The sequence below is a fragment of the Pelodiscus sinensis genome, chromosome 3 (genome assembly GCF_049634645.1).
Source record: "Pelodiscus sinensis isolate JC-2024 chromosome 3, ASM4963464v1, whole genome shotgun sequence".
Lineage (NCBI taxonomy): Eukaryota > Metazoa > Chordata > Testudines > Trionychidae > Pelodiscus > Pelodiscus sinensis.
The window spans coordinates 173,473,519-173,498,259 of NC_134713.1; the positions used below are offsets into that span (position 1 = coordinate 173,473,519).

At 38.2% G+C, this 24,741-nt stretch overlaps 1 long non-coding RNA gene across 1 annotated transcript; it reads left to right on the top strand.

Moving 5' to 3' along the window:
* The first annotated feature begins 482 nt into the window (after positions 1–482).
* LOC142827685 (uncharacterized) lies at positions 483–21,393 on the top strand. Its single transcript, XR_012902396.1, has 3 exons — positions 483–646; positions 18,787–19,115; positions 19,848–21,393. It is a non-coding gene; the product is annotated as an uncharacterized LOC142827685 (long non-coding RNA).
* Positions 21,394–24,741: the final 3,348 nt, after the last annotated feature.

Below are 24,741 nucleotides of genomic sequence, written 5' to 3' on the forward strand. Positions count from 1 at the left end.
CTCAATGTTTTCAGCCTGCTGTGTCAATCTTCTTCTCTCCATAAGCTTAACAATGAAGCCTGACTGGCTAGAGGCAGGTGACCTATCTTCTATGTAATCATCTTTGATTATGTCTCACATAAACAGGGTGATGCTAATTTAGAACCAAAGAGTGTAGGGATTTTTATTACTCTTGCCTCACATGAATGAGCACCACATACAGCTACTGTTAACCATTGCCTATGTTTTCTTCACTTTTGCACACATTGTCTCCTGATGTATTTGTCTAGCCAACAATTTTCATCTTGCTCACAGAGGGCCCAATCAAGTGCCCATTGGAGTTATGGAAGACTTTCCATTTACTTCAATGGACTTTGGATTGGTTCAGATTGCCTTGAAGCAAGTGTTTTTAATAAATTATTTTAATTAAGAATTTATTTGCAATGCAACCATTTTGGGTAACAAAAGGTTTTCAGTGGCTCTCGTACTGTGCTTCATTTTTTGTACTCCTGATGTCTGGACACTGTTTTTTTACTACCTTGCAGGTTGTAAAGAGTTGGGCATTAAGGGAGCAGTAAGCATAAGAATACCACTGGTTATCTTGATCACTGAAGGTGGGTGCTTTAAATACCAGGAGGCTGGAATGGCTGGTCACTGTAAAAAACAGGTAAGTTATTGTTAGTTTATAACTGAGCTAACAATTGTCATATTTACATGCCATAAATTAAACTGCTCTCGTCTTCCAACTCTACAAGATTGGTTTGCAAGGCATAAAACTGCTCTGGATCTTCCACAGTTATATTGATAAAGGCATGTAACTTTTTTGCTATATATAGCTCTCAGAATATTTAAAGCTCAATTCTGCTCCCATTGAAGTCAATGGGAGTTTTGTTATAGACATCCCTGGGCCCAGGATAAGACCATTGGCCCCTGATATGCAATAAACTCTTCACAGATAGAGCTCTACATCCATGTGGAATTATACTGAAGTCACTGAGATTCCAGGTGAGCTTAGAAATCAGCATTGAGGACTGGGATATTTGGTGCCAACTAAGTTCAATCATCTGCATTATCATTTTCTGAATTGTAAGTGAATTTTCAGGAAAAAAAAATCCCTTATGGAGCTTCTTTAATAAATCAACTAAGAATCCACTTATAAACCACACACTTAGGCTATGTCTACACTGGCGCAATCTCGCGCAAAAGCAGCCACTCTGGAGCAAAAACTTGCTGCCTGTCTACACTGGCTATGTGTTCTTGCACAAATAAACTGATGTTCTAATGTATAAAATCAGGGCTTCTTGTGTGAGAATTCTGCCGCTCCCGCTCAGGAAGAAGCCCTTTTGCGCAAGTGTAGACACTCTCTTCTGGAAGAGTTTTTGCGTGAGAATGCACCAGTGTAGACGTAGCCTTAGAGTACATCTAGACTACAAGCCTCTTTCGAAAGAGAGAGTCTAGACTACAAGCAGATTTTTCAAAAAGTGAGCTTTTTCGAAAGAGCCTAGACGCTCTCTTTCGAAAAAGCAGTTTGCATTCAATAGCACCTTTTTTCGAAAGAGTACTTAAAAAAAAGTGTTATTCTTCGTAAAATGAGGTTTACCATGATCGAAAAAACTGCCACATTCTTTCAATTTACTTTCGAAAGAACGCGGTTGCAGTCTAGGCGCAGGTGAAGTTTTTTTCAAAAAAGGCTACTTTTTTCAAAAATACCTTGTAGTCTAGACACACCCTTACTGACTCAGAAATTTTATCAAAACCATTTGATTCTTGAAACCTTTAAGGATAATTTTCTTAAATTGACGTTACCTTAATTAAGGGAACTTGATTAATTGCCATACTAGTTTAGATTCAGGATAACATGTGACTGCTAAGAGAAGTATCTATGCATCCAAGTCTTGACAAATCTCCAGCATTGTGTATACAGCAAATATTTTATGTTACTGGCAATGTAACTGTTGCATACAAAGATGTGTTGTTTCCACTGAATGTTATTGCATCATTTTATGTAATTGTACCTGACTGGCTTAAACGTATATAAGACAAATGAAATGTAATATAGACAAATGCCCAGGAATACAAAGTACATTGCTTGCAGAAATGCAGAACATAAATACAAAATGAGCAAGAGAGAACTGAAGTTGACTTTTATTGAGACTTAGGGGAATAATATAGATCTGCTCCCTATGTTATTTAAACAATCTGAAAAAGCAATTTAAAACTAAATAAAATGCTGGGCATTCTTATCTGAAATTGCAAAATAGAAGGCTGTTTTTGAATTTCAAATGATATTGAATAGTGTTCTTTTCAAAGATTGCTTACACTTACTCTCCTCTCACAATGAGGGACTAGATGGGTCAGGGAGTTAACAATATCCAGCACTTGATGACTTTGAAGCTGAAGAGCAGTATTAAACTATGGTTCAGTAACTGAATAACAATCAGAACAAAAATGTTTAAACACATTTTATTTTAAATGTTAAACGTTACATTAGAAATGTTCTTCTCCCTGTCTAACTCAGGATTCTCTTCTGAAGGTCTGTCATCAGTGTTGCATTAAGCTATAAGCTAAGTAAGATACAGTTTAGGGCCTCACAATATGAGGGGACTCTAAAAATGAAAAAAAACTGTTTCAAATTTTATCAAAATCTGTTGATAAATAAAGGAGAGAAGAGAAAAAAAGGTTCTCTCTATATATAGGCATTTTCACTGACGTGTTACAAAAATGTACATCTGGATACACATTATCCCTGCCCTAAACTTACCTTTCAGCTGAGGGCTGAGAACAAACAATTGCACTTGTACAATTAGCAAATTTATTGTAGAAATACTATCAGTCTTCTAAAATAATGTTATGTAGGCCAGCTGCTACTGGTAAAATTCCTACTGTGCCTTTGTCACTAGATAGATAACCTTATTGCTGTTAAAAATTAGGAAAAATGTAAGGTTGGACATGGCTGTGTCCTGAAGAAATGCTGCCAAGCTCATAGTTGCATGATAATGTGTCCTTTCCTCTTTTGATCTGTACATATGTACAGTTGTGTATTTCAGTGTACTTGCTGCTTTCTGCTTCAGCAGCTATCCACGAGTCACATAATTGAGTTTGCAGGTAATAGTCTTATGGACTTGGGTCGAGTGCATTTTGAGGAGGATAAATTTGTGTCAGCTTCTCTCTGTCAGTTCCAGGAACCTTCACAGTAAATATCAGAGAGTGTTGATGAAAGAATAATTAGAGGCTGTTGAGAAAACTGAAGTGAGATATACATATATATTAAAATATTCTGCGTACTTGGTGAGCAAGTTATTTCAAACTATGTGCACATATGATTTATAGGCAACTAAAGCCAATAATATTCATTATGTTTGCTTGAATATAGGCTAGTTTTTCTCCCTTTCTAAATGCCTGACTGAAGATTGCCAATCTTTTTCCCAGTAAATTCTTTCATTCTCTTTTGCACATATAGCTTGTTGTTATTCTATATGTCCAACATGTTTACTTAAGATTCATTAGTGGTCCTGAAGGAGATAGAGGACAGAGACATAAACACAGAAATCTGTTTAGGAAAAAAAAGACTGGAATTCTTGCTGGGTTTGGAAAGTGCAAGATAATATTTTATTATAGGCAATATGCTATTCTAAATTGCTTTTATACACTTATAAATCACATATCATATACAGTGAAAATTAAACTAGAATAAACATTTGCAAATATATTTTATATGCAGTCTAGATAAATTTTGTATTTTCCTAACAAAAATTAATCATTTTTCATTTATTCATATGAAAAGATAGATAATTTTCTTTATTCATAATCTTTTATATATATCCTCTTGTTTCCTTGTGAGAACATAGACAAAATAATACTAACTTTCACAGAAATAAGCTGATAAAATAATTCAGGCTTTTGGTATTTCTATTAATAAAAATATTATTTGTTGTTGTATGGATAAAAAAATTTCAATATTTATAATATAAAATTAATTCTACCGGTTTCCACCAAAAATTTCTGGTACTACTTTTAGTAAAAATATTAGGTAATTCAGCATAACCTTCTATAAAAACAAATCAATTTATTGGAAAAATACAACCAGAATACAAATTTCTGATGCATTTGCTTATTTCCTAGATGTAATTTAATTCAATATAATATACAAGATTAAAACTCAGTTATCAGCATCCTATATCCTCTATTGCACCTTACACGCTCTTTTGCTATCTTAAAATCTGAGAGTGTCATTGCATACTCACTCACACAAGTAATTCCACAATTTAAGATACCATAACAGAAAATAAAATGTCCTCAGTATTATTCCAGCATATTGTATTTTACAGTAGTTTGTATTTTTATATTGCATTGTTTACTCCTTCTTTACTTATATGCAATTACTTCAAATAATTTGTTTAAAATATATTTCTACCGTGATATCATCATTATAGAGAGGGCAGCTGAAAATGAAGATTACTCTATTTTCACCACTTCACCTCTGGAGATATGCAAATATAAAGCTTTCATGTTTATATATTCAATGTCCTTTCTATAAAAATAATAAATTCCTTTTTTTATGGTGTGGGGCCTCTTACACTTGATATAGCTTAGGGCATGAGAATGTCATAATCCAGCCCTTGCTGTCATGATCCTCTAAATGGCATCACTTTTCAGCAAGACGGTTGCCTCCAGCACTAGACTCAGGAATACCAGTTATAAGTGTCAGTTTCAACAAATACATTTTACAGTTTCACATTAAAAAGTGTTTCTTAGCTTGTGAACTTCTAGGCTGTTTTGCTGAACATAATGGTTGGCACTTAGTTTCTTTAGTTGCTTACCACCTTGCACATATGAAAGACTAATTTTAGCTGAGATTATGAGTTGTGGCTGAGTAGCATGCAACATGGTGAATGTGTAAATGTGTCACCTTTATGCTAATCAAAATCTGGGCTTGCCTTGCACTGATCTGGCCCACAGAACAAATTAAAAGAGTGAATACTAAGGGCGTAAAGGGGTTATTATAATAGCAAAAGGTTGCTGCTTTGAACTGACAACTCATACATACTAACTTAACACCAGGAGAGAATTTGGTCATGGACATGTAAAACTTGAAAAAGGACATATAAACTTCTGCAGCCCAGCTGTGTGGTCTTTATGCGAATAAAACTCCACCGATTCAGTGGAGAAGATGGCTCACTATAGCCACTTTAAACATTAATGGGAATTAATTGTGAGGAGAAGCCAAAAATAGAACCCAAAGTCAACCACACAAATTGTATAAAAGAAAGAATCCTGAAAGTATTCTGAAAGTTAGCTGATAAGTTGTTCAAAAAGTTATAAAATAAATGCACTCAAAGAAAAATGAAATTAATAGTAAATATTGAAACATGTTCTCATTTAGGCATGCATTTTAAACTGATTTTTGATAAATGCACTGAGTCATTAGACAAGCAGGAGATGTCATTCCTAGTGAACTGGAATACTGAGGTTAATAGACCTCATTTGAACTTTACTTTGTTTCCTCATTAACACATTCACCCATGTGCCTATGATATTGTCCATCGTACTAACAGCCCCCAGGAAAAAATATGCCTTCTCTTTGACAAAAATAAAGTAGCATGGAAACTGTTAACCCAGGTTATAATCTCCTGCGTGCAGTTTACTCCATTCCATTCATTAATTAAGTGTCCCATTGCAGTGCTTAAGAACAGTACAAGTGTGTACATATAGGAATAGCAATAAATACATATATTTAAAATGCTATCTAAATTAGATTTTACTCAGTCTTTCTCAAAAGTCTCAGAGGAGAAGTTGTGTTAGTCTGTAACTTTAAAAACAACGTATGATCCTGTGGCAGCTTTGCCTTGGTCTACATAACAAAGGAATTATTTCAAAATAATTCCCTTTATTTTGAAATAAGTGGAGTGTCCACATTATGAAGTCTGTTATTTTGAAATAAAGGGCTGGTTATTTTGAAATAACAACTCCTGCTTTCCACGAGGAATACTGCTTATTTTGAAATAGCTCCACTGCTGCTATTTCAAAATAACTACTCCTCAGAATCATTCAAAGTGATTACTCCACAGTGCTTCCCGGGGCTCTAAATCAAGGCAGTGTGTCCACATTAAGGGAGCCTGCATCAGATTATTTCTGAGGCTTCTCTGTAGTGTGGACATGCTATTTTGAAATAGTTATTTTGGGAGTTATTATTTTGAAATAACAATGTGTATGGTATATTTTAAATGTATAAACAGACAGAATTTGATGGATAGGCCCTTTATTTCAAAATAACTCCAAGTAATTCAAAACTCCAGTTAAGGTTAGCTGAATGGTCATTGCATGTTACTTTGGATATACATACCATAGATGTGGCATTGCTGTCAGAAAGTGGAGTTTCATGTAAATCATTTTTTCCCTGTGGAAAGAGTGACTTTAGTGGTTTACCATCTGGAAATCAAAACTCTTTGGGTCAAGTTAACATTAATTTCTACATTGACTAGACCCACTATAGCGCCTCATGGGAGTTGCAATTCCAGGCCCTCCTGACCTGATTCTCTCATAGGCCCTACTCAGCTGCTAGACTACATTTCACATGTTTCACTATGTTGTCTACCTGGGGGTAGGCAAAATGGAGATTCTGATTTTTAATTAGCATTTGTAAATACACACACACACACTTTACATATATTATGATACAAACTTGTAGACATTTTTTATCCTTTTAATCCTTATCCATAGACTAAGGGTGTCCTGATAGGGGTCTGCTACAAGCCATCTAACTAGGAAGAAGTGGGTGAGACATCTTTAAAAATAACTAACAAAAATCATCTAAAGCACAGGACTTAGTGATGGTGCAGGTCTTTAATTACCCAGACATCTGTTAGGAAGCTAACACATCAGCACAAAGATTATCCAACAAGCTCTTGGAATGTATTGGAAACAATTTTTTATATCAAAAGGTGGAGAAAGCTAGTAGAGGAGAAGCTGTTCTATACTTGATTATGAGAAATAGGGAGAAACAGGTTGAAAATGTGAAAGTGGAAAGCAGCTTGGAGTAAAAGTGATCTTCAATGATAGATTTCATGATCCTAATGAATGGTAGGAGGGAGAATAGTACAATAGAGATAATGGATTTCAAGAAAGCAGACTTAAGGAAACTCAGGGAAGCAAGTCTCAGGGGAAGAACAGTTCAAGAAAATTGGCAGTTTTTCAATGAGACATTATTAAGGGCACAAGAGCAAACCCTAAGGATCTGATGAAATACATCTAAGATACTCAAAGAGCTTATTGAGGCGATATCTGAACCATTAGTCATTAACTTTGAAAGATCATGGAAAACAGGACTGAGGAAAAAAGTGCCAACCTATAAAAAGGGAAATAAAGACAACCTGGAGAATTACAGAAGAGTAAGCTTAACTTCTGTATCTGGAAAGATAATGTAGCAAATAATTATTTAATCAATTTGCAAAAAAAAACCAAGAAGATAATATGGTGATAAGTAAAAGCATGAATTTTTCAACAACAAATCATATTAAACATATCTAATAGCTTTCTTGGATAGATTAATAACCCTGGTGGAAAAGGGGAAAGCAGTAGATGTGGTGTATCTTGACTTTAGTTTTTTGATATTATCTCACATTAACAAATTAGGGAAATACAATCTAGATGGAGCTAATATATGAAGGGTGCATAACTGATAGGAAAATAATTTCCAGAGAGTAATTATCAGTGGCACACAGTCAAACTGGAAGGTCCTATAAAGTGAGGTCCTGCAGGGATCAGATCTGGATCCAATCCTGCTCAATATCTTCACCAATGATTTAGATAATGGCATAGATTTAGGCAATGATTTAGATAATGGCGGCTTCTTGTGCAAGTAATATGCAAATGAGGCTAAGTGTGGAATATCGCTGAGTCTCATTTGCATACCTAATGAGCCAACATTTTTTTTCAGAAGAGGCTCTTGCTCAAGAAGGAGCGTCTACACTGCCCCTTCTTGTGCAAGAAAAACCCTCTTGCACAATGCCGTTACACCTATTACTTTTTACGAAGAATGGCATTGTACAAGAGGGTTTTTCTTGCTCAAGAAGGGGCAGTGTAGACGCTCCTTCTTGCGCAAGAGCCTCTTCTGAAAAAAATGGTGGCTCATTAGGTATGCAAATGAGGCTCAGCAATATTCCATGCTTAGCCTCAATTGCATATTACTTGTGCAAGAAGCTGCGAGTGTAGACATAGCCCTACAGTTTGTGGACTATACCAAGTTGATGATGGTGGTTGGAAGTGCTTTGGAACACAGGATTAAAAAACAAAATGATCTGAAGTAAATAGAATGAAATTCAATAAGGACAAATTAAAAGTATTCCACATAGGTGAAATCGGTTACACACACATAAACTGGGAAAAGGCTGCCTGGGAAGGAGTACTCTTGAAAGGGATAGGAGTGTCATAGTGGATCACAAGATAAGTATAAGTCAACAGTTCAACATGGTTGCAAAAAAGCAAACATCCTGGAATGTATTAGCAGGAATGTTGTAAGCAAGACACAAGAAGTAATTCTCCCACTTTACTCCATGATGATTAGGTCTCATATAGAATATTGGGACCAGTTAATGTTGCCATATTTTAGGAAATGTGGACAGATTGGAGGAAGTCCAGAGGAGAGCAGCAAAAATTATTAAAGATCTGCAAAGCATGACCTATGGGGGCAGATTGAAGAAGAAAGGGTTACTTTAGTCTGCAGAAGAGAAGACAGAGGGAACATTATAATAGTTTTCAAGTACATTGTGGCTGTGTCTACATTGGCACCCCTTTCCAGAAAAGGGATGCTAATGTAGCACATTGGAATAGGCAAATCCGCGGGGGATTCAAATATCCCCCGCGGCATTTGCATTAACATGGCTGCCGCTTTTTTCCGGCTTGGGGAAAAGCCAGAGAAAAGCGCCAGTCTAGAAGTTATTCTCCGGAAAATAAAGCCTTTTCCAGAGGATTTCTTCTTCCTACTTTCAAGTAGGAGCATTTAATAACATCTAGACTTATGCTTTTCTCCGGCTTTTCCCCAAGCCGGAAAAAAGCGGCAGCCATGTTAATGCAAATGCCTCGGGGGATATTTAAATCCCCCGCAGATTTGCCTATTCCAACGTGCTACATTAGCATCCCTTTTCTGGAAGAGATGACAGTGTAGATGTCGCCAAAATGTTAGAAGGAGAAGGGAGATAAAATGTTCCTCTTAACCTCTCAGTATAGGACAAGAGGCAATGGGTTTAAATAGCAGCCAGGATCTTTTAGGAGGAACATAATGCAAAATTTCTTGTCAGTGTAGTTAAGCACTGGAATAAGTTGCCTAGAAAGTAGTGGAATCTCCATCACTGGAGATTTTTAAGAGAATGTTAGATAGGGATAATCCAGATTATTCTTAGTCTTTTTTTGAGCTCAGGGAACTGAAATAGATGACCTCTTGAGACTATCTATCTCTGCCTGATAAACTCAAAAAATCAAATTCTTACCACAGTTTCTTCTGTGCCATCTCATTGGGAAGTTGCACAAGTGAGTAACTGAGCATATATTTTGTCCTGAAGTAGTGTACATACTATTGGTGATTCAGCATTGACCCAGTATTGTGGGAGGCATTCCCAATGCCTACTGAAATTAGAAGGACTGAGAATGCACAGCAGCTTGCAGGGTTGAGCCAAAAACAAGACACCTGAAGCATTTCAGGATGTCTTATTTACGGATAAGAGTAATCATGTGTGAAAATCTGAAAATTTACTAATCTGCTGCTATTGAGGCTGTCAAACTGTCAGCAACTTACTACAGTCCCAAATTCCCAACCACACAAAAATAGCAAAAGGGGAAAAATGAAAATCTAAATAGAAAATGCTGTTGGGACCTAAGCTTTTTTTGTGAGCCCGGAGTGTGTCTTTAAGCCTCACCAGAAAATTATGGAAATAGCAAATAATTTTAAAGGTATACTCTGAGTAAAAATCACAGTGAAAAATCCAAAAGATTAATTTATGGAACACTAAACCTGATATTTTGTAGCACAAGAAATAACCCAGATTCCCAATGTGCCTAGATCACAACAGGATATATAAAAATATTAGTACATTAATTAATTAAGACACATTTCCTATTTCCTAAAGATCAGATGTTTCACACACTGAGTCACTTGAATAGAACAAGCAGTCCCTGTATATCATAAGTATTTTGCCTTGCTTTCCTTTTGGGCTGTTAGAATTATGCACGCATGTGCTGAAGAAATAAACAAGTTTACAAAGCAGTTCCCTCCAGTTTCTCTTCATGGCTTCCAGCCTTCTTTCCACCAGTTAGCACACAGGTGAATTTGTCAGCCTGAGACAAAATTTGGAGGTTGACTTTGATACTCTTATATCTTATACTAATATGTGTGGACAAAGGCTCAGGCTTCTGCCTGGCCAGATGGGTTTGTTAGTATAATGGGAAAAGATATAACTAAACATGTAACAGAGTATGGTGGGAGTGTAATGTATAAACATACTGAAAGGCTGCCTGGTTCCTTTTTCAAATCAGGTCAAGCAACCAGTTAGGCAGGGCAAACAAGGATGAGGGAGGTGGGGAGGAGGCATAAGACACACTAAGGCTATGTCTAGACTGCAAGCCTCTTTCGAAAGAGGCTCTTTCAAAAGAGAGCGTCTAGACTGCACGTGGAACTTTCGAAAGAGCAAGCCACTTTTTCGAAAGAAAGCACCCAATGAGTCTGGATGCTCTCTTTCGAAGAAGCCCTATTTACATTCAAGAACGCCTTCTTTAGAAAAAAGCACTTTCGAAAGAAGGCGTTCTTCCTCGTGAAATGAGGTTTACCGCCGTCGAAAGAAAAGCCACGTTCTCTCGATTTAATTTCGAAAGAACGTGGCTGCAGTCTAGACACAGGTGAAGTTTTTTCGGAAAAAGGCTACTTTTCCCCAAAAAAACCCTGAGTCTGGACACAGCCTAAGGGCACATCTAGACTTGCTTTCACTTTCAAAAGAAGATATGCAAATTCATGCTGAATTTGCATATCTTCTTCTGATCGCTTTTTTGAAAGAGGTTCTTTTAAAAAAGAAAGTAGTTTTGATGCTCGAGGAAAAAAACCCTTCTTGAAAATAATCGTTCTTCCTAAAAAAGGATGTTTACACTTCTTTTCTTGAAAGAACCGCATCTAGACTACTTTCTTTTTTGAAAGAAACTCTTTTGAAAAAGCAAGTGGAAGAAGATATGCAAATTTGCACCAAATTTGAATATCTTTTGAAAGTGAAAGCAAGTCTGGATGAGCCCTAAAAGTCAAAGAAAAGCCTGGCATTTGCCAGAACTTCACTCCTTATCCCTCTCATGGGATACAAAAGGGGTGGGATGAAGACTCCAGATTCACAACCGTCCAAAACAGAACATGACTATAAATTGCAAGGTGTATGATTTTGGGTGTGCACAGAAGGTATATTTTGGTCTGCTAAGAAGGAAGAGGTGGGAAAAGAGTATTGGGGACATAGACAAGAGTTTGAGGTATCAGAATTATGAAGGTGGACGCGGGGCATATTCTCTGTTGCATCAGAGCTGGAAACAAAACACTGGGAAACAGACTATGCAGGCATGTAGAACTATGGATATGTTTGCTTGGAACTAACCCCACTAAACCTTGTATTGTCTGCACTTCAGATTTCTAATCTGCCTTCTTCTGCATGACAAGAACCAGGGAAGGAGTGAAGAAGAGCCTCCTAACACCAGACTCTTTCTTTAAATAGTTCCTTGGCTCTCTTAATCTATTATGATAACTAGCATTTTAGTGTTTGGGTTTTATTTACTTTTTTTTCAGGCTTCATGATCACCTTTTTTCAGTTCCTTTCCCATTCCCTGTCCTCCAATTAGTCCTTTGAAGAGTATAGATAAATAAATCATGTTTGTGTCTTTCCGTCTATCTATGCACATATATACATATAAATAAATATAGCTGGGTACAGGCAGAAAGTAGATAGAGTAAATGTAAACCTTTGTAGCACTTACCAGATAAGAGGAAATATATCCCAAATGTCATGTTGCTAAATGTCTCTGAACAATTAACTCCTTCCTGTGACATTGTTATGCTGCATACTGTGTTTATGTTTTTATACAGCAGTAACATGTGCAAACATAACTGTGAAAAGTTTTGACTCTGTAGAGGTGAATACTAATAAGAATATTAGAACTGACGCATTAGTCCCAGCAGTCTGTATTAACTCTTTTTGTATGTTCCACAGATTGACAGGAAATGTTAATTTCCATTCTCCCCCTCAAGTTTGAGTCAGTTCTTGGATGCTTTTTTGTGTACAAGAGCCAATATTTCACACTTCAGATTTCTCACCAATACTAGCAATTACAAAAAGTCAAAGAAAGTATCTTTGTCTTAGTTATCTACTAACCATCAGCTGCAACAATCTAGCTATGTCCTCCAGTAATTTCGATATAGTATACAAATTTGTCTCATAGTTGGTTACATTTTTAAAGCCTGCTTCTGCAACCCTTCCTCATAAGAGTAACACTTATTCATGCAATAATTCCAAGGTGTATATGGTTGTTTTAATAACACAAGGCAAGTGGCACCCCATCATTTGGAAAGTTCTCTCGCTCACTCTTTTCTGGTCAAAGAAGTGAACCAGTAGCTGATTGTTCAGACAACACATTCTACAATATCTGCCTAGCACTTGCAAACACAAACATTGGTACAGATGCTCAGAATTCTATGCTTTATCAATTGAGAGAACATAAAGCTAGATGCTAGTGGTATATTGAAAACAATGTGGCCCAAGCCTCCTCTAGCACTCCTCTTTGCCTACTCTGCATCTATGCCATCAGATTCCAAGATTCCAGGACCTCTGATGAAGCTGTTTTTATTTTAAGCTTTTATGATGTAATTAAAGTTTCACACTATGACCTCTATCTCTGATTTAGCATCTTCCCTCCTACTTCATTTGTAACAGATCATCTATCTACTGAGGTGATTTATGAGGACAAAGCTCTGAAGGAGAAGGCCTGGGGCCATTTGGGAACAGAGGAGGACAAAATATTGTTATCTGAAAACATCTACTCATTGTGCAGTGGCAGTCAAAAAAGCAAATAGAATGTTAGGAATAATTTAAAAGGGGATAGAGAATAAGACATAAAACATCTTATTGCTTCTATATAGAACCATGGTACATCCACATCTTGAATACTGCATATAGATGTGGTCACCTCATTTAAAAAAAAAAAGATATATTGGCATTGGAAAAGGTTAGAAAAGGGCAACAAAAATGATTAGGGGTTTGGAATGGGTCTCATATGAAGAGAGACTAAAATAACGTGGACTTTTCAGCTTAGAAAATAGGAGGCTAAAGGGGGATATGATAGAAGTCTATAAAATCATGACTAGTGTAGAAAAAGTGAATAAAAAATTATTTATTCCCACAATGTAAGAACTAGGGGTCACCAAATGAAATTAGTAGGCAGCAGGTTTAAAACAAAAAAAAATGAAGTATTTCTTTACTCAGCACACAGTCAACCTGTGGAACTCATTGCCAGAGGATGTTGTGAAGACTAGGACTTTTTTGAACAGGGTTCAAAAAAGAGCTAGAAAGATTCATGGAGGTTAGTTCCATCTATGGCTATTAGCCAGGATGGGTAGGAATAGTGTCCCTAGCCTCTGTTTGTCTGGAAATGGATGACGGGAGGTATTATATGAGGGTTACCTGTTATGTTCCCTCCCTGTGGGACATCTGGTATTGGCCACTGCCAATAGACAAGATACTGGGCTAGATGGACCTTTGTTCTGACTCAGTATGGCTGTTGTTCTTATATTCTTATCTTCCTAAGCCATTCTTTGAGTAATACACTGAGAGAGCAAGATTATTACTCAGAGCACTTCAAAAACTCTGCATCCATTAGTTTTGGAGGGTAGAGCAGGTCAATTTGCCAAAGCACAGTATTGATTAAAAATGTAATTCTCTCTCCTTCCAGAGTCCAGTAGTTTATTGTGACTAGAAGAATGAGAGCTCCCACTACTACCCCATCAGATAAAAATACAATATAGTAAGCTGTAAATGGTCTATTCAAAAGGTTTATGAAAATAGCAGAAGACTGAGGTTTTAACTTCCTTTTCTCAGATGGGTGTCACATCTATGTTAATGTCAGAAGAAATGGGTCTTTAGGTTCAAATCATACCTTCTGTACATTACATTACAGTGTTCAGCTTCCACAATGTTAATTTAATAGCGAGCCTGGATAATTACAGACATTCCCCCGCTTACGAATGGGTTACGTTCCAAACACCTGGTCGTAATTTGATTTGGTCTTAAATCGGAAATACCCTTAAATGTGCTGCCCGTGCTATTCGAAAAACTTGACATACATGGTTCTCAACTTGAAAATATTATAATGGGAGCTTGGTCATAAGTACGGATGGTCATAAGTCAGTGTGTTCGTAAGTCAGGGAGTGGCTATACAAATATTTCTACTCTGAAATTAAAATATATTTATTCACCCTGTAGTGGCTTTAAATACTGTGGGCTAGATGTGGATAAAACATTTCTGACAACAGTTTTCCTTAGGAAAATGAGGATTTGACTAAATTGAAAATTTTCATGGGAATGTACAAATTTTTGTAAAGGCAATGATAAAAGTACATAATTTTGATAAAGTTGAAAAGTTTCACTTTTACTTTGTTTTGTTTCAACTTTTACATTACGTTATAGTGAAAACAATAAAATCAAAATGAAACAACTTGGTCATGTTGACAGGCAATATTCTAGGAAAATTTTGTTCTGTAAAAAAAAAAAATCAGATATTTTGACTTTCGATTCTGATTCAGGATGAAACAACATTTTAATTTCTTGATAGTTTTCCCACAGGATGGAAAATGTTTCTCAGACAGCTTTACTATGGATGATTGGCTGTTACAGATAATGAAAAGCTGATCGTTTGTTTACAAGCATTTGTATAGCATAAATAATCATTTTTGTGTTTTTTCTACTTGGAGAGGAAAATATACTTAGTGGTAGTCGGTAGGATAGGAACAGATGGTGCCATTTAGGCCCATCTTTGCATATGGGATAGCGTGAAGCTGCACCACCCCAGGAAGAGCTGCAGGAGGTTTCATTGCTCATAGATTTTTTTTTTTTTTTTTTAAGACTGGAAGGGACCCTTCAGTCATCTAAGCTGACCATCTGACTATAGATTTTTACCTAGTTACCCTGGTATTGATCCCATTAACTTATATTTGATTAAAACATATCTTGTAGAGAGACATCCATCTTTATATAAAGATAGCAAGAGATAAGGAATACACCACTTCCATGGGTAGTTTGTTCTGCTGGTAAATCACTCTCACAACATGCCCCATTCATCACATGCATACTCTGTGCTTGAGTTTCCCAGTAGGTAAGGGACTGTCCATGCTGTATTATCCAGTAAAAACTATAAAAAATAAATGACGTTGCTAGCTGTCATTGACTTGAGACCTCCTTTTCTTCCTTTCACATTTCCTCTTGCAGTAGGATCAAGTTCAATTTGTTGTATCGCTTTTTGAAATTTTATCCACTGCTACAAATAGTTTTGGAGTACAGTGAATGTAAAGACTTGAAATAGAACTTTTACTTTCCCATTCAAAAGCAGCATTGATAACTATCCCTGATTAATAGAGCACACATACTTCAGATAGTATGACTGATTTTCAGTTTAAACTACTTCCCATTTGCCCTTGCCATTCTGTGAAGTACATTTGAGAAGCACACAAACAAATTCCAGGTTTTTTTTTTTAAATGGACCCATTGAAAATAACTCACTAGAACTCCATGCACCTCTAAATGGCAGATGTACTGATGATATTTCTATAGGGGCATTGCTTTGTTCTCCCTCTTTAACAACCATTTCATGAAGTAAAGATTGATAGTTTTACAGAGCATCTCTAACCCACCAATACACAACTTGATGTCATTTTTGTAAAGAAAAATGTGCAGGTGAACTGGGATTTGCAGATCAATATCAAAATACTGCCAACTGCCAACTGCCAAACAAAAGGTAATTAAATAATACTGACTTTGTTAAAGAAGTATAAATCTCTGTATTCCCAACACATACAGACAATGTGTATGCTATATTAATTTAGCTAATAACTCTTGCTGTCTGTCTGTCTGAGGTGGCTAGAACAAAAGGTAACAGAACCCAAAAATGCCAGAAAGAAACTAAGTCCTACTTGCCTAAGGAATCTCTGTAGCTGTGAATGATGTTTCTTTGCTGTTCTACCAAGTTCTTAATGATGCAGTACAATATGTTTTGGACTGATAGTACTTAAATATACATTTGTCAGTGATTCTAGTCCCTTCTGGGCTCAAGTGCAGCAAAAAAATCTCACTTAGAACATAAGTGTTAAAATGCATCCAATTAATCTGTGAGTCCAAGGACAAGATTAACCCAGATATCCTGCTCATCTGTAAATCTTCATGTACTGAAAGTTTCTCATAGACTAGCTGTTGTCTGTTTCAGTGTTGAAGTTCATAAGACTCAGTCTCTTGGGGCACTTCAGTATCAATGCAGACAACACCTTTGAAATAATAGTCCAATAGTGCATCTACAAACATTCCACTGTAGGTTCCTCACTGGTAATGTCTCTGGACATGGGATGAACATCTCCTCAGGACAGATATGGTAAAAACTGCACAATCATATGCCAGTAGGAAAGAAACTGAGGCAGTGTAAACTGGTGTAATTCTGGTGGTGCAAATAGAGTTAATCAGCATGTATGGCCACCTATATATATAAAATGAGGGATGGAGGAAGGGACTGCATCATCCTATCTGCCAGATTTACTTCATGCTGCTTACTTGGCACAAGGTGAGCTTACGATGTTTGGAGAATTTCCCTTGAAAATTCACCCTTTTAAAGAATGTGACAGTTGCTCCCCAACTTTGGGGGTGCCATTTGATATATTGGGATAACACAGAGCCTGCTTGTTGCATCAGCCTGGACTTCTTCAGTCTGTCTTGCTAAACCAGGCCCTCAAGCCTCCTCTAGCACATACAGAAGTGAGGATGTACCCAGCTGTAGAAAGACACAGACACTAAAATAAATACTGAATAGGAAGGCGTTCAGCTAAGGAGTTGCCCAGCACTCAAGTGCACATCCTCTCAGAGGTGCAAACCTAAATTTGTATTGTCTTATGCTGCACAGACAAGTGTAAGCTCATAAAAATTCACCTCTGCCCTGTGTGTGGAGGAAGATATGCATAGCATTTGTACCCCAGTTATGAATTATACAAAGTGGATTTGGAGAAAACTAATGTATTAACTACAAGAGATAGATGGATTACAAGGGATACCAAACAAATCAAAGCAGATTACTGAGCAAATATAACAAATATGCCAACTAAGCTCAATGCACTAAAGAAACTGTCTGCAAGTAGTAATTTGTCACCCTAAACATTGTTTTAAGCATATTTTCACAGGCCAACCACCTTTTCCATTCAGAGTTCAATCCTTTCTTACCCTGTTCAGTGATTTTAGGTGTTTACAGCAGTCAATTTGGACAGGAATTCCATGAAGAAAATAACTGACCTTGATTATTTTACTCCCTACCCTTACATCAGATTTGCATCTGGTGGAACTCTTTTGTTTCTCTGTTTGATCTCCACCCCCACTGGTGGAAAAAATACAAGCAATCCAAAATGGCATTCAGTACCAGGTCACATGATCACATATCCCTGCTGTGTCAAAGCAGACCTGAGTAGAGGCTGTTAGCAGAATCTCAGGAAGGTGGGAGATTTTCATTGCCAAAGTTCTATTGTTCCTCCTAATGGTTTATTGACTAACCATCCAGACTGATTGCACTTTTTCTGGTGGGTGTCCATCAGGTGCCCACACTTTTGTAATTGATATATAATCAATATTCCAGACTTTGGATACAGAAATGATGCACACGTATAAATAGAATAACCATATCCAATAAACCATAACCTTTCCAATGGTATCTTACTTGACCCATCTTGCATAACCCACATCTTGATTATGCTAAAATCATATTCTACAAATATTTCTCTGAAGAATACGGAGAGCAGTGCCACAGGGAAAATCTCTGCTACAAAAACAGTGTAGGCAGTTCTGACACCTCCTGTGTCCCTAACATCCTCCCGCCTCCTAAATTTACAGCACAACAGATTTCTTGTCAGGCTTTACCACTCTGCCCACTTCACCCAAACAAAGCTCTGATGTACTGAATTATCAAGGCCAATGCATGCAAGTGTTTCTATGTGTATATACAGGTGTGTATATAGAATACGGTTGCTTTCATTATTTTACTTGTGGATTTTGCAGGTGGAATGAATGCTCAACAGTCATTGTGTAGTGCAGCAGGGGCTGGAAGCTGGGGGTCAGGGCAGAGAACCTCAGAAGCAGTAACTGGATCTTCAAGGAAAATATTTGCATAGCCACAGTACACCAGGACTCTGGAATCAGCTTCTATCATTACTTAACATGACTAAAAATAGAAGCAAAAGAAAGATCCTTCCCTCGTGGGAAGCTGACAAAATGGTCAAAATCCTTCTCTTATTTTTATTAATGCAACCACATAGAAATCAGTAGGGTTACAAGGAATGAATATAAGCAGCCTATGGGAGGTCTATTATTTTCTTTTGGGTGTAAAAAGGGTTAATCTGCAAATTTTGCAGTTGGGGTTAATTTTTTTAAATAAGCATATACAACAGAAGTTCACATTCTTGTTCCCACTGCTCACCTTAGCTTCAGCCAGAACAATAGTCTCCGTGGCTGCCCCTGTTTTAGCATCACTGACTGCTGCTGTTGTTCTCACCCACAGAGCCTCCTAACAAGTGGAAGCTGTTAGCAGAACTAATGAGCCTGGGAAGGTACAATGAAATCTGTAATTCTCTAAAGCTTCAGCTGTGATTCTGAGTCCTTTCTGTCATCTGTGGGGAGAAGTACAATGAATAGAAAGCCCTGTCTTGGAAATACAACAAACAAGCACTTGCTGATGGAACACTGATGCTACAACCCATATGACAGTATCAAAGAGAATTTCATAATTTTTAAGAAGCATTCACCTGGAGATACACAACAGAGCATGAGGTTTTTTATAACCCATAATGATCAGGAGTCTATGGCAATAAGGCAATTGTGGAAATGGAGGTAAGGCTAGCTGCTGAGTTATTTAACAAACACATGTAGCTACTGCTACAACAGAAGCACAGAGGTGGTCACAGAGTATTAACTTCCCAACATTTAAATATTTTTGGTGCCTGCAAAATACGTTCACCCAGTGTTTGCCAGTGATTGTATTCTAGCAATAGAGGTAATATGGAGATTAATATTCTAGTACAGTGGCTTTCATGCATCAGTCCAAACAGCAGATCTATATTAATGTGTTATAGACTGAAGGTCATGGACACTCCACTGCTACTATTTTGAAATAACTACTCCCCAGAGTAATTCAAACTAATTACTCCCCAGTGCTTCCTGGGGTTTTAAGTTGAGGTAGTGCTCCTACATTAACAGAACCTGCCTTGGACTAATTTCAAGCCTTCCCTGTAGCTTGGGCATGCTATTTCAAAATAGTTATTTCAAAATAATTTGCTAGTGTAGTCATGCCTATGGTGCAAACACTAAGGCCCTTTCCAAAGTGTCTATCTGTTGCTAATGTGTTAAAATATTATGCGAGCTTAGAATATCTAGGTCAGAACAAATAAACAGAAATTTAGCTTTATTTCCTATTAAGACATATCTCAATATATTAGTAAGTTAAGCAAGACATGAGCACTATCTGAACATGTATTTGTGAGATTTTATGACTTGCTTAACAAAGATATTGACTTAATTTTGAATTTTTATCACAAGTCTTGTGATATTTGTTTTTTATTTAAGGCCCAGCTCCTGGAGTCATGGAAACATAAGAGAATCTCAGCTTTGATTTTAAAAAGTTTCTAGACTTGATGGCTGCACAGAGAAGCCTGAAAATGTGAACCCTAATATTTTAATATGCCAGAGGGAAAATATAGAGCACAACATCTTTGTCTAAAATATTTATTAATTATAATAATCTCATGAAATAGAACAATATGGATCAGACTTTAGGCAGTAGTGATTGTCTATGTGCATAAGAAATGAGAAACAAAGCATAAATAATGTAAGTCTTATTATAGCAAGGAATTAGTAGATTTACCTGAAGATAAGGAAGAAAAATGTGAGGAAAGTGAAGAAGAATCATTCAGTTTTCTTAGTGGCATAAGGAATGTGATGATAAAGAAGAATGTAACTCGTGTGAAAAGAGTAATGACAAAGAAATAACTGGTTTACATGAAAAGGAGAGAAATGATAAAGAAAAATCAGCCTTTCATGAAGACAGAAGGAGCAGTGAGAAAAATTGCACACCACAGATCGATACATCAGATCCTGCTTTATAGTCGGTGATCCTAAACTCTGTCAATATTGATTATACAATTTTGAACCGGCTGAACAAAATCTAGTATATGATGTTTCCAGTAATGAGCAGAAGCATCAATTTTGAAAGTCACACTACAAAAGAATGTTTGAGTATGGTGAGTAACTGAATCAATGTTTGACTAGTTCAAAATCAACTGAGAAAGTGTTCTGTCATTGTTGCAAAATGTTTGACAAGCATACCGAATAGTTGCTTGTGCTTTCTGTGTATAATTACTGGCACAAGTTAACTGAGGTTCTGAAACAAGCAGTTGGCTATTTTACAACCTACTCGAAATGGATGGAGGTTGATTCCAGTCTCAAGCTGAATAAATGCATAGACACAGCAAGTACATTATTAATGTAGAAGCCTATCATTGGAGGAGGATGCTTGTGATTAGTTAGAAAATAAAATGTTTTATGGGCTTTTGTCACTAAAAGTAACTTACTCAATCTGGCCATTCCTTTTGCTTCTCTTTCTGTTGCATCCTGACTAAATTAAAACTGACAGTGCACCTTCTTATTCAGTGGCAGGACTTTCTACTACCCTTTAAGCCAGACAAGGACAGTCCCTCTGGGATACATTTTTATACACAGATACAAACAAGTTCTGACATCACTTCTGACACATATAGGTGCCATACTTTGGTTTATCTGGGTGTTACACATTACCTTGTACGTGTCGGGTCAAACAAAATATTCACATACGTTGTCATCCTGACCTTATCGTTAGGATGGGTCAGTATATTTTAGTTATCCATGGGGAATGTGCTGGCATCAGGGTTTCCTGGCACTACTCTGGAATGCTTTTTGCATGACTTGTGTGTAGTACCTCTTAGGTATGTGTGTTTCTGCAATATCAGCCTTGTTCTTGCCAGATTCCATGAGCCGTGTCTGCCTCTTGGTCACAACCTGACTTTTTGCTTTAGATTAGCAAGTTTTGATCATTGCTTTAGTCCAGGCCTTAAGCCTCATACTAGGCATCTAATATTTAGCTTTATGTTTGTCTCTCTTTCTACTACAAATGACACGTGAAGTATGGAATTATCTACTTCTGTGCCAATAAAACCTCATTTTCTTTTAAATAGATGAGACCTTGGTCTTAGCTCCCATGAACATTACAATATGGTACCACAAATTAAGGAAAACTACAATGACAACTTTTAACACTTTACAGCCTAATCCTGCAAGGTGCAGAGGTGAAAATTAATCATGTGCACCAGTGGTTTATAGCTCAGAAATTTAAGTAGGCACGTACCTCAGCAAATGTTTATTGAAAAATATATTTTACTATAAGTTGATCTATTTTGCATTTTGTGTGTTGTCCTCACAATCAGCACAGCTGTTAGTTCGATGCCTGCCTGCCACAATTCAGGGCATAGTTCACCTGTGTTCTCCTTTGTGATCCAGAAGGCGGCCTCTTAAGCTTCTAGCTCCCCATCCATGCCTTTTTTTGGACATAAACCTGAATATTGCCCCGTCCCATCAGGCTGCACAGTTCACTAACTAGACTAAAGGTGCATCTAAACAGAAGCCTAAATTCAAAATAAAATATGCAAATTATGTATCTTATTTTGATCGAATTTCGAAATAGCATATTTCAAAATTTGGCACATCTACACAGGGCCAAATTTTGAAATAATGTTCTACTTCGAGACATCCTTTAACCCTCGTGGAACAAGGGTTACAGTGATGCCAAAATAGCACATCCGCTATTTCGAGACCTATCTTGAAATAGCAGGCATGTTCAAAAGATGGGATTCCAGTATCCCAAAATAGCCCTGCTGTGTAGATGTAACCTAAGTTCCCCAGCAGATCAGACTATATTAGTAGGCCAAGTTTGCCATCATTCCTCAGAGGCTATAAATAGCCAAATTGGTTTTTCTAAGCATGTATATTTATTCTTTAGGTGAAAGCATTACAGAGAAAACATATTAAAACAATAAAAGAATAGCAAATGTGACAATATACTTAACTCGGATTCCCTCAACTCCAACAAGAGCTTTCGCCAAGGGCTTTTTCTGTGGTTACAAGTTCATAATCATCTTAGCTCAGAACAACCACCTCCATGAATCTTTGTGTCACTTCTTTATACAATTTGGGTGCTTAGTCAGCTGGTGATGAATAGATAAAAGGTCCCTTCATGGTGAAGCTTCTTGCATAAGGTATACGTTAGCATATACTGTCCCTTAGAGAGTTCCTGGGAGACCCCTTTAACTTCCTATTTAACTTTCAAGTTCACACTGTTTCAAATAGTTTTTTGAAGCTCAAATATTTGCATTAGTTATGTGTCATCCCTAGAGATGTTATATACAATTTCACAATAATGCATAAACATTTTAATTATAATGCAACAGAGTCCTAAGATACACATTTAAATTCATTTTAAATAACTTCCTGTTACTATGCCAATAGAACTTTTAGCATGTCTTCTTTCTAATAGTGATCTGACACAAAGTAAAGCTGACAGAACAACTACAAAAAATCCCTATATGTCCAGTGGTTGCTGTTACAAGAACACCAGATACTACAAAGAGAGATATTAAATATTTTATTTATCAGATCTTCACCTGTTAAGACTATACTGATGTTTCTCATTACAACACAAACTCCCAGTAGTGCTGGAAATTAGGGTATGTCTACACAAAGTTATTTCGAAATAACAGCTATTATTTCAAAATAACTGTACTAGCATCTACACAAGCCAATCACTATTTCAAATTAATTCAAAATAGTGGAAGGTTTATTTTGAACTTGGTAAAACTCATTCCACAAGGAATAACGCCTATTTCGAAATTGCTATTTTGAAATAAGTGCTGTGTAGATGCGGACTAGGGGCTATTTTGAAATAGGAGGCCTCCAGCCCTTCCCAGGGTGCCCTGCTGGCCACTCTGGCCCCAACCAGGAAATCTCCTCTCCTCCTCCCCTCCCCGGAGCCCTTAAAGGGGTAGATTCTGGCTACAGTGTCTGTGCCAACTCCAAGCCTGCCAGCCCAGAGCCAGTATTCGCTGCCCCTGACCCAGTGGCCCCAGCATGAGCCAGGCAGCCAGTGCCAGCCAGCCCCCCACTTCTCCCCAGACTCAGTCTCCCAGCTCCTAGGAGCCTGTCAGGGGCCGGAGAAGGCAGGCGCCTTCCTGGTCCAGTGCAGAGATCATGGACCTGATTGAGGCTTAGAGGGATGCCTCCAACATCCATGATCTCCACACTAGACAGAGGAACGTGGCCATCTACAGCAGGATGGGTGCCAGCCTGGCTACCAAAGGCCACATGTGAACCCAGGAGCAGGTTTGCATGAAAATTAAGGAGCTGCGGCAGGCCTATGCCAGGGCCACAGGGGGCAGCTCCCAGAAAGCTGTCTCTATTTTGACAACCTGGACCACATCCTGGGTGGGGACAGTCTGTGCCCCCCAGGTGGACATCGACCATGGGTCAGAGGGCCCTGACCAGGGCACAGAGGAGGAGGAAGGCCAGGAGCTGCAGGAGCCCAGAGGGAGCATGCCACGCAGCCAAGACCACCGAGCCATCCCATCGAACCTGTCGCAGGTGTTGTCCGAGGCCGGGGAGACAACAACATGTGACTGCCATCACTGTCCCCTTATGCAGGGGCGGGAGGGGAGGGAGACCAGGGACTGAGCCATGGGCCTTGCTGACCATGGTGTGACGGCGCGTTGGGGGTCCCCCGTCTCCTGCACCCCGAAATGGCACAAACAGACTACACCAGCTGGTGTAATAGACAAAGTTTATTGCCTCTCCAGGATACAGCACAGCACAGATGTAATCTGGTCACAGAGCTGGGCTAGGATGCCTCAGGCCCCCTTGAGATGGGGGAGACTGGGCCCCTAAACTCCAGTCCCTTTCCCTAGGCTGTCTCCTCCATGCTTCCAGCCAGCAACTCACTAACTCTCTTCCAGCCCTGCCCCCCAGCCAGGGCAGCATTCCACCTTCCTTTGTTCCTCTCCATGGGGGGTGTCTGGCCACTGGTTTGCATAGTGACACATCCTGTTTTGCTGGGTCGTGGTACCCACGGCAGCCAGTGGGGGTTACCCCAGAGCCAGCAGCATAGAAACCAGCCAGGTACCCCCACTACGTCACACATGGATCATGCAGCAACCTGTGCATGTGCTGTGTCACCCCTGGGCATGTGGCCCCAACTGGCTGCCACACAGGGACCTTGGCCTGTTAGCTACATGCGTGTGTGAAGAGACATGACATGCTCCTGACCTCAGGGTGGGACACAGCAGGATGTGTTCCTCCCACAAGCCCCCTCTACACAGAGGCAAGGAACATCTCACCCCAATCCCCCTCCCCACACTATATGGATGGGGCATGGATGCAATCC